Source organism: Podarcis erhardii, assembly GCF_964252035.2.
Source record: "Podarcis erhardii genome assembly, chromosome: 4".
Lineage (NCBI taxonomy): Eukaryota > Metazoa > Chordata > Lepidosauria > Squamata > Lacertidae > Podarcis > Podarcis erhardii.
Genome location: NC_138508.1, coordinates 14580704 through 14592176, shown reverse-complemented (window position 1 = coordinate 14592176; position 11473 = coordinate 14580704).

Genomic DNA, 11473 nt, shown 5'->3' with positions numbered 1-11473 from the left:
CAAGATAATATCCAGACCATGTGAGTCTGCTGCATGTGAAGATCAATCTTATGTCTGCAGGCTGCAGTAAGGTGCAGCATCATTAAATCATGGACTAAAGGGCTATTTATAAAACACAGAAACCTGCTGTTATTTTACTTTTTTTACTCCGGGTTACCGCCGTGTGATTTTCTTGTGGTTCTGGGATTTTTCTAACAACTTAAAAATAAAAATTGGGGGGGGGGGGGAGACAGATGGAGCTAATGAGCCCATCTCCCCAAATTGCCTGCTTCTAAAGTTAGGGGAAAGCTTTGTTGGGGTTTTTTTATCCTCCCTGAAGTTATGTACATGGGATACTTTCAGGTTCTGCGGACATGATGACTAATATTAGCTTCTATTGTACATTGCCCCAGTCTCTTTTATGTCAAACTGTGAGAAAGCAGTGGCATTTTTTCCCCTCTCAGCTAAGGAAAAATCATGTGAACCATATTTGCTATTCCCTTCTGGGCCATTTGTCTTCCTTTTATTTTTTAACTCGCAAAAGCCCGAGTAAAATTAGCTGATGTTTGAATGATATATTCAGTGCTTTTTTTCCATAAAAAATGTTTAGGGGTACTCTAATTTTCCTACTCATATTGAAATACTGCTCCTCAATGAGGCCAAACTTAGATTCACAAAATGTTTAGGGGTATGCGTCCCCCCAGAATAAAGCACTGGGTATATTTAAAAGAGCTTCCTGCAAAACTCAGCCCCAGATTGTTTGTGGGTCAAATGGTAAAGGATGAGCACGGATTTGCACACAATGTACTAAGTCATGATTGCAAAAGAAAAGAAGACCGCAGAAGGAGTCACCACCACCCATCTAGACTTCTCCTCTCTTTACTGCGATGTGGACAGGAGTCTGAAGTTGGGGAGTCAGGGGCTGTGTCATGGATTGGCTGGATGCAGAGGAATGATACGAGGCACCAGCTGGGGAACCCCCAAGGGAAGTAGGCTCAGAGCCAGGGAATTGGTGGTGGGACGACAAAGAGTGGTGTGAGGGAGAAGAGGGAGCCAACTGGGAGGAGGAGGAGGCATCAGAAGCTGAAGAGGCAACAGGGTTTAGTAAGCAGGGAAAGACTGTGTCAGAGAACAGTCCAGAATCAGAGACAGAAGTGGAGACTGGAGAGGAGAGGCATTGATGAGTCAGGCTGGTGAAGAAGCCAGGGTGTCTTCCCCTACTGCTGTGACTAACTTCTCTCCCCACTGGTGTCCCAGAACCAGAAGGGGTACAAAGAAGGAGGAGCACAGACAGGCATGACAACAGCCTCAGATTGCTTGGGAAGGATCAAGGGGAGAAGACTTAAGGAACTGTGGGGAAGCGGGGACCCTCAGTCCCCACAACTGCCTCATAGGGGCAAGATCTACCAGGAAGAGTTGCTGTACTCACTAGGCCTGGCTTCCTGAGCTGTGTTGTTTTTTGAATAGAGAGTTCACTTCACTGACACTGTGTGAGTTATTACTGACCTGCTCCTGGCAGACTGGAAGTTCAGACCCAAGAGCAATCAGGGATCAGAAAACAAACCACAAGTGGACAGAGAAAATATGTTCTCTCTCTCACTCTCATAACACTGGCTGAACATTGGAAGATTCAGGACAGATAAAAGGGATTTTCCCGTGCAGCCTATGTTTGAACTATGGAGCTGGCTCCCACAGGATGGCCACCAACTTGGGTGGCTTTCAAAGAGTGGTGGACACATTCCTGCAGAACAAGGCTATCTATGGCTACCAACCTAAGATGGCTATGTTCTGCCTCCACAGCCAGAGGCAGTAATGTCTCTGAATATGAGTTGCTGGAAAACACAGAAGAAGAAGAAGAAGAAGAAGAAGAAGAAGAAGAAGAAGAAGCGGCGGCGTTTGGATTGGATATCCCGCCTTTCACTCCCCTTCAGGAGTCTCAAAGCGGCTCACATTCTCCTTTCCCTTCCTCCCCCACAACAAACACTCTGTGAGGTGAGTGGGGCTGAGAGCCTTCAGAGAAGTGTGACTGGCCCAAGGTCACCCAGCAGCTGCATGTGGAGGAGCGGGGAAGCAAACCCGGTTCACCAGATTACGAGTCTACCACTCTTAACCACTACACCACACTGGCTCTTGAAGGTTTCCCACAGGCATCTTGTTAGCCATTGTGAGAACAGGATGTTGAACTTTATGAGCCATTGGCCTAATCCAGCAGATTCTTCTTATGTTCTTAGGAGTCAAGACCCATGAGTCAGAAATTAAAATCCAAGGGTAATCGGAAACAGAGGACATACCAGAAAGCAGAATGACCAAAGAAGAGGAACCCAATACTAAGGCCAGTTACGTATGTCAGAGCTCAAGTAGATCATATTGTGCAGTCAAAGGACACTTTCTAGACTGTCCTTATTTTGGGATTGGATTCAACTGCATACTGGCAAATTCAAGTTGGGCAATTATAATTTCAGAGCCAGTTCTGAAAAGCTGGCACTCTTAGTTGCTGGAGATTATGTTAAAAGCACAGGCCGGGGAGACAGCAATCTTCTCCACTAATATATATCTCAAAGGACTGAGAATAAAAGCATGAGTTCACACTGGGAAACTGGCATCTAGGCTTGTCTAGGAATGGGACACGAGACCCAAGATAAAGAGACTGGAGCATTTTGTTCCAGCTATTTTCCCAATGTGGAGGCCACACAGAATTCCAAGCAAAAATCTTGTCAGATGTTTGGACTGACAACAAACTCTTTTAATTAAACAAGCTGCTACTAAGTGCTTCTTCATCTTCAGTGATGACAAACCAAACCTTATTCGTTTAGTGCTGAGGGTCTCTCTCTCTCTCTCTGTATGTGCTTAAGGAAAATTTTAGGGCAATTTTTAGGGCTCAGCCAATATCAGCACAGCTCTAAGGCAGACAGCAAGTCTCCTAAATGGATGGGTTTGAATTAGATTTTATGCATTCATATTTTTACATGCACTAATTAGCAGAAAAAAGACCTGCAATTCTATCCACACTTGTCTGAGAGGAAATCACACTGAACTCATAGAGAGTAATATGTATACAAGTATGCTGTAAAACTGCAATTCTGTGCATGTTTATTTAGGAGCAAATCCTATTGAACCTCATAGGGCTATCTTCTGAGTAAAAATGTATATTAAGTTAAATGCCAGACATATTTTGTACATTCTGCTAGGGTTCTCGATTTTGAAGCAGGCTTCTTTCCCTGTTCATTCCATATCAGTATGCTCGACTGCAGTTAGCAGGTGTGATGTTGCTCTCTACACCATTGCTTCCAGTCTGGATGACTGTAATTAAGGTGCCCACATGCAAAAGATGATGGCACCCTTGAACCCTTAATAGTTGTAGAGAATGGGGATTATCAGCAGTTATATGTAGCTTGGGATTGCCCTGGAAGACAGTCTAGGTAGAAGCTTCAATTGGTTCCAAAGGCTGTGGCCAAATATGAGTCTGGAGCTGGTAGGATGGACCATATAAGCCAATTTAATGGGATTCCTATTTGTTTCCAGGCTCAGTTCAAGGTGTCAGCTTTGGCTCTTAAATCCCTAAACAGACTGGGACCAGCTGTTGGTACCCACCTGCCTCAAGAGACAATGGAGTGCACCTCGGGGGGGGGGGTGAAGCCAAACTGCTCTGATGGCAGCACTGAAGTGACCTCTCCGGGGCACAAGCCTGGGCAGTGTGGATGGAGGTTGTTATGTACTGAAGTTCTCACCTTGGGCCAGCAGGGGGATACTTTAGTTTTCACTCAGGTCCACATATGCAAAGAAGGAATTGAAAGTGACGTTCAGTGATTGGATAGTTACAGAAAGTTGTTACTGTTACGTTGTACTGGAGCTCTATATAAGCAGGCTGGCTGAAGCTGTCAGTTCAGTTCTGTTCTGGCCTGTGAATAATCGCTGTGTCGTCTGATATGTTCACCCACAACTTAACAGAGGTCCTGGGCTGCTCAGATGACAAGACTTCCCTCTCAGTTTCACTGATACGGTCCAAAGGAAAGCAAAGCAATAAGTTAGGCGCCAGCTTAGCTGCAGGAGTTGACAGGAGACGTACAAGGCGCCATCCAGCTGTCTTTGGTACACCACTGCAGATTTGTGCAGGGTTTATTCCCTAGCGTTTTCTTTTCCTGAAGATATCCCACAAGGCAGCAGAGCTTTAAGAACAGAGTTTTCCTTCTCCTAGATGGGATACCTTCCCAGGTTGACGAGCCCTATCTGCCTCTCCCTTCCCTCTATAGCATGTGCAGAAACCACCTTCTTGACCATGGATAGGCAAACTAAGGCCCCGGGGCCATCTCTGGCCCAATCGCCTTCTAAATCCAGCTCACGGACGGTCCAGGAATCAGCGTGTTTTTACATGAGTAGAATGTGTCCTTTTATTTAAAATGCATCTCTGGGTTATTTGTGGGGCATAGGAATTCATTCATATTTTTTTTCATCAAAATATAGTCCGGCCCCCCACAAGGTCTGAGGGACAGTGGACCGGCCCCCTGCTGAAAAAGTTTGCTGACCCCTGCTCTTGACTGTTGAACCCACTATTGGGTCTTATCAGCAGCAGGAAGAAGCTGACAGGCATTGAGTTGGTTGCAAGTAGGGAGGCAGGCTGGTGGACCCTGGTTGGGGAATGCTGAGGTCGGTGGGACAGTGGCCCCATTTACCCTTTTAGACCCACCTTTCACTGGAGATAGCAGAGATTTAATTTAAACCGGGACTTTCTGTACACAAAACATGTGTTCTACCACATAGCTATGGGTCTTCTTGCCAACATATTTAGTCATCGGCTACAGGCTCCACCTGGCAAGCCCTTATTCCCCTGCTCCTTGCCTGCAGTCTGAACTAGTTCAACTATGGATACATCTCATGGCGCTTCTGACTTTGTGTTTTGTCCCTGGCTAAGGGCCAAGCCTAACAATTATATTCTGTGCAACAACTGCACAGTTGTTATTCATCTGTTGTTTTGCAGGATCCAGATGTTTTCCCTCAAGTTCGTGCCCCTGTTCTGTGGAAGTTTTGTTCTCCCCAGCAGCACTCAGGTTGCAATATTTTGCTGCCTGGAAAATACAGATTTCCCTGTGCATTTATACTCATGCATCAGCATATTTCTGAATTCCAGATGCTCTGCATATGAATTTTCCAGAAGCATCTGCTTGCCAATGTGAAAAAGAATTCAAGACTGGACTGACCTCTGGTCTGATCCAGAAGGATTATCATATAATATGTTCTTATCCTTAAAAATCCGTACAAGATTATGAAAGGAACTTAATGCCTCTTTCTCCGTCTCATCTAACTTAACACTACTGTTTTGTTAGAATGCTTGGCTTAAGCTTTAATAAAGCCAACATATTTAGCTATGTGTGTTCTGCTTTTAGAAAATAGTTTTGGTTAGCATTTCTTTCATCTGCCAAGTATTACATTTCTTTCCCTTTTCCCTTTCCCATAAAATTGGGACATATTGTACGTCTGCTGATATCCAAGTCCTGGCTATCCTTTAGCTACACCAGTTAGAATAAGGAATACAATTAACAGCTCCATTTTTTTTATCTGTTTAAAGTAAACCACAGATGCATGTCTATCAAGAAAATCTGCATTCTTTGACTGTCCCTTTTCACCAGGGATAGTCACAATTATATGTTTCCTACTTCTGGCAAAGTACTAGGCTGCTAGAGTTCCCAGCACTCTTGACAAACTAGAGTTCCCGGGATTATTTGGGGGAAGCCAATACTGTTGAAGTGGTATAAGCATGCTTTAGGTGGATTTATTTATTCATTTATTTTATTAAATAAAATGTATACACTACTTGGAAAAAAAACCACAAAGCCATTTACAAAAAGATAAAGCAATAAAATCAAGAGAAATTTACAACAACAGTTAAAGACATACAAAAGTCAAAGTACGAAAACAGGTTAAAATTCACATCAACTTTCCAGGTAGGCTAGTCTAAACAAGAATGTTTTTAGCAGGGGCCAGCAATAATACAGTGTAGGCACCTGCTTGATATAAATAGGCAGGGAGTTCCAAAGTGTAGGTGCTGCCACACTAAATGATTAAGTTCTTAAAAATGCAGAAAAGGTATTATGTGGCACCTATAGTAATGCCAATTCTGCTGATCAAAGCATTTGAGTGGGTACCTGTGGGGTATGGTGATCTCATAGGTAAACTTGTCTCCCCAGCCTCTTCTGGGGAGGGAAAAAAAACCTTAAACATGTAGCAGAGTTCCCAAAATATAGACCAGAGGCAATTGTACTTCATCCAGCAGAGCTTTACTTGCTTCTGAAGGCAAACAAGCATAATGGTCACAAATCTAGTACATTCAGGATTGGCACAGACCATAAATATCAATTTGCAACAGACTTAACAATAAAACTTACAATGGCTTATAATAAGAGTAAACATTAACACTATAGGTTACAGAATATCAGAACAAAGATACAGAAAGAAAAAGTGAGTGAGACCCAGGCTCCTCCTGGCTTGACTATAATAGTCCAAGAAAAAAGCACACCAAGAACTCAGGCCTGAGTTCTTGGTGTGCTTTTTTCTTGATATATTTAATAACAAGAACTCCAACTTATTTAACCTGACTATAATAGTCAGCACGACCTTGACCTAGGCCTCACTCCTGGTGGGTATGTCCGCATTACAGCTTACTCCACATCCACTGCACTCCCACTGGTAATTTTTGAAGCTAAATTCACACTACGTTAGCCACAGTCCATACCAATCCTGTAGTTTCTTGACAAATACTGCGGTCTGATGTGTTTGTTTTTTTCAAACTAGCTTCAATCCAATAAGAAAATTGCATGCAGTATAAGTGATGAGAACAACCTAACAGTCATCATTGTGCAGGAAAAAAATGAATGCACAAACACAGATGACAGTTAAATGAACAGGAGTTCCAGTAGGGTTTCAGGGATGCGGAAACCAAAAAGATCATACATGATGGATGAAGACGTCCCACCAGCCTCTGATGCGAACAACTCTGTGCAAAGGAAGCTTGAAACTCACCCGAGTGGATGTGACCTTTGACACTTTGTTGGAGATCCCTGATTTCTCCTGGGCTCCGTCTCTCCTTCCTCTACTCTACTACCATTCCCATAATTCTCTAGGAAGAGAGAATGTGTTTTAAACCTGCTTAAGTCCACAGAAGATGATTGAGAAGAATGCTAAGCCTGAAAACATTAAAAATTTGTTCACCTTGCATAAGTCAATGACATGGTTAGCTATATACAATTCCAGTGCAATTTCATTTTTTTGCTTTTGATCATCTCCCTTCCTAATTTATTTCATGTCACATTCTGTGAGCTTGTTTGACTTCCCAGTTAAAATTAAAAAGGGGGGAAGGGGCAAAAGACTAGCAGCAAGCCTAATTTGCCAAATAAGATTGGATCGCTACGAAGGAAATAAAATACCCCTTTCCATTCCAGGCTTTATAAAGCCTATCTAATAATGGAAAACGGTTTGCTAAGACTGTGAATGGCTTTTGTGTCTTCAAAATGCAGTCATTAGTTTCTGGCCATTAGCAACTGTCAATAATACTTAGCATTTATATTATAGTCCATTCCAAGTGTCCCAAGTGCCTCTCATACATTATCTCCGTAATCCTTCAAACAGCCCAATGCCATTAACATCCTCCTCCTCCACATATTATGCTCCTCTCAGTGATGTAATTCAGGCTAATATTTTCTGGAAGAGGACAAACAGAGAATGTGGTCGTGACTTTCCCTACCCTCAGGTTTTATAGGTATTTTTGATAATGTGTTTCAATAGCCAGCTGTGTGTTGGTGCATTATCTGGTCATTTGAATCACCCCAAGGCCAGACATTATCAACTGGTCAAGACAAGGCGGCTCTGGACACATTGCCGACTTAAAACACAGCTATATTTTTCTTTTGCTCAATTTGGATTGAAGTTATAATAACTAACAAGATGAAAGATGAAAAAAACTTTTTTAATAATTCCAGTGGCACCTTTAAGGTCAACTAAATATAATCTTTCAAGGTATGAGTTTTTGTGTGTAATACACATTTCGTCAGATACTCTGAAGCAGAAGTCGCTTCAACCTTATGACTGTTGATGACTGTTATGGCAGTCAGTTCCACAGGGAAGGGCAAGGGATTTTTAAAAGGGATAAATGACCAAAATTAGCTTTAGTATGTATAATGGGACATGAATCCAATTTCTCTATTCAGACCAGGCCTCTCCATAGTTTTTAGTTTGGTAATGAGTTGTAATTTAGCAACTTCTCTTTCAAGTGTATTTCTAAAATGCTTTTGCAATAATACAGCTACTTTAAGATCTTGTATAGATTGTCCTGGGAGATTGAAGAGTTCTCCTATTAGTTTCTCTGTTTTGTGATTCCTAATCATAGCTGTCAACTTTCCCCTTTTTTTAAGGGAAATCCTATTCGGAATAAGAGAATTTCCCTTAAAAAAAAGGGAAATGTTGACAGCTATGTTCCTGATGTCAGATTTATGCCCATTTATCCTTCCCAAAAGGGACGCGGGTAGCGCTGTGGGTTAAACCACAGAGCCTAGAGCTTGCCTATCAGAAGGTCGGCGGTTCGAATCCCCACGATGGGGTGAGCTCCCTTGCTCGGTCCCTGCTCCTGCCAACCTAGCAGTTCAAAAGCACGTCAAAAGTGCAAGTAGATAAATAGGTACTGCTCCGGCAGGAAGGTAAACGGCGTTTTCGTGCGCTGCTCTGGTTTGCCAGAAGCAGCTTAGTCCTGCTGGCCACATGACCCGGAAGCTGTACGCCGGCTCCCTCGGCCAATAAAGCGAGATGAGCACCGCAACCCCCAAGTTGGCCACAACTGGACCTAATGGTCAGGGGTCCCTTTACCTTTTATCCCTCCCAAACTATTGGTGGGAGTTCACCGGATACAGCGTAAATTGCAGGTCTCATCAGTGCTGCACATTTTAAAATCCCAATTCGTTTTAAATATACTGGGAAAGGGTCCTCCATCTTGCCCATACTTTAGTCTCAAGCTACTCATGGACATAACTGCAAGAAGAAACCTAGTACAGAATGTATGGGGCCTGGTAGGGGAAAACAAGGAGCATAATAAGATGCAGATGAGGGAGAGCCAACAAAGGCATCTGGAAATGGGCTTGGTCATGGTTAAAGTAGCAGCTGAGGATAATAGATAGCAATGACAGTTCTTTGGATTGTCTGATTGCAGCCAAGTGAGTGCATGGGAGGTTCCTGAGCTTGTTACAGTAGCATCTTCACATTTTCTGAGGTGTTGGCCACCCGTACATTCTAGCTAACAACTCTGTATCGGGGGAGGGGGGGAATCTAAGTTGTTTCAGCCTTCATGCAGCTTTCCGCCTCCAGCACTGAAATGTCCTCCTCTTTTTCAGAGCTTCAAGTTTCATAGACCTTTGCAGTTGCCCACAGAACTGTGCTGCTCAGATGCAACACACATGACCCATTAATCCCCATTAGGATGATTCATGCTGAACAAGTCTTCACTTGGATAGTTTACCACATGGATATAATCTTTTATCATGTGGTGGATGTTTGTCATATTATGTGGTGATTCAGTTAGGGTTTTTGTCCTTAGGTCATGAGTTTTGCTGTGGTGTCTGCAACATGCTGGTTCAAAATCCTGGTCAAGTCCATACAGTACTTGTAATCCTAAGTACAGTCAGGAGTAAGTTGAACTGAAATCAATACGGGTTACTCTCAGGTAAGAAGGGCTAAGAATGGAGCCTTAGATGGGAAAGCCAGACACAGATCAAATCCCTGCTCAACCATGAAGCTCCCTTTGAAACTATAGGTTTCTACACTATACATTTAAAGCTCATGGCTTCTCCCAGAGAATCTTGGGAATTGTGTGTCTGTGAAGAATAAACTTCAATTCCGGGATTCTTTGTGGGAAACCATGTGCTCGAAATGCTCTCACAATGTAGGGTTGCCATATTTTGAAGAGCAAAAAAAGGGACACATTTGCCGTCTTTTCACTATGGACCTCTCTGATGACTCTTTATATGGACCCATGAGAAAAGGACATGTCCTGGAAAAAGAGGACATATGGCAACCCTATGACTTAATGATGGTATGGATGTGACCATGCTTGCTTGCCTGCATGCATACATATTGGACATGCAGACACAGGGGTCTGTGATGATCCACTGAGGGGGGCTCATTGCCCTGCCCCACTCATTAATGATCGGTCTTAAAAGCAGGGAGGAGTGATTTACATCCTCATTATTGGGCACCAGAGCTACCCATACATCCCCCCCCCCTTGCTACCACCAAAAATTAGTCAAATCTTGAAAGCAAGGAATTTACTTAGAGGAGCAGGGTTTAGTCACCCATGCCATAGAGCATGGACATATGGAAGAAGCTGTTCTGTTAGGTATTGGGGGAAATAGTGAGGTAAAGATGAGCTCCAGAAATCACAAGCATATCCACCCAGTTGTGTTCCATCTTCACTGGCTGTCAACACACATCAGGCTTTGAGTCAAGGTGCTAATGCTTAACTATGAAACCTTGTGATGACTAAAGTCCCACACATCTCAGAAAATCTCTCCTTATGCATCAACTCTAGGGCTGTATACACATTACTGACTCAAACCACAGCTAGCTTGTTCTTTTTTCCTTTTTTTAATAATAATTTTTATTGGTTTTACAATTTAGTCTTACATTCTCAAATAAGAAAAATGCAGCCCAAAAGTATAGAATTCTCTGAATTCTCAGACTTTCATCCTCCCTTTCGAGGGGTCCACTAGTGATAATTTTCAGTGCATATCATATTATGCTCCATACCATATATCCATAAATCTTTATTTTCTCCTATAGTTTTTTTAACATTGCATTATTTCAATCCCGCTAACATTTTTAACTATTTACAGTGTTCTGTCAAATATATTACAAATTTTCCCCAGTCTTTGTCAAAGTTTTTATCATCCTTATTCCTGATTTTCAGTCATTTTGGCCATCTCAGCATAGTCAGGTCGTGTTTTTTTCCAACTTGGGTCAAAGCTGCTTTGCAGGGAAATGCATCAAAACGTAGAATTTGATTAAAAATGAAAGGATAGACATGGGTTGTGTTCAATGTCATGTGTGTACACCATTTCTCAAACCAGCCAAACGGTTGATGGAGCTGAGTATGTTTAGCCAAGGAAAAGAGGAGACTGGGAGGAGATATGTAAAGGACTGACACATGGAAGACAGAGGAAACTTGTTTTCTCTTTCTCAGGAGGGTAGGACCTGAACTTTAAGATACAAGAAAGGAGATTCCGACTAAACATCAGGGAGAACTTTTTGACATTAAGAGCCATTTTACAGTGGAAAGGAGGTTTGAGGACAATCTACTATGAGTTGGTGGGTCTTGCTGGTGAAGACAGGCAGTTATTGCTGCTGACTGAGGTGGCTGAGAGTGTCACACTTTTTTGGGTCAGGACCACTGTAGATTTTGGCCATCTGTCATGGATTCTCCAGTTGAGATTCCTGCATTGCAGGAGACTGGACCAGATGA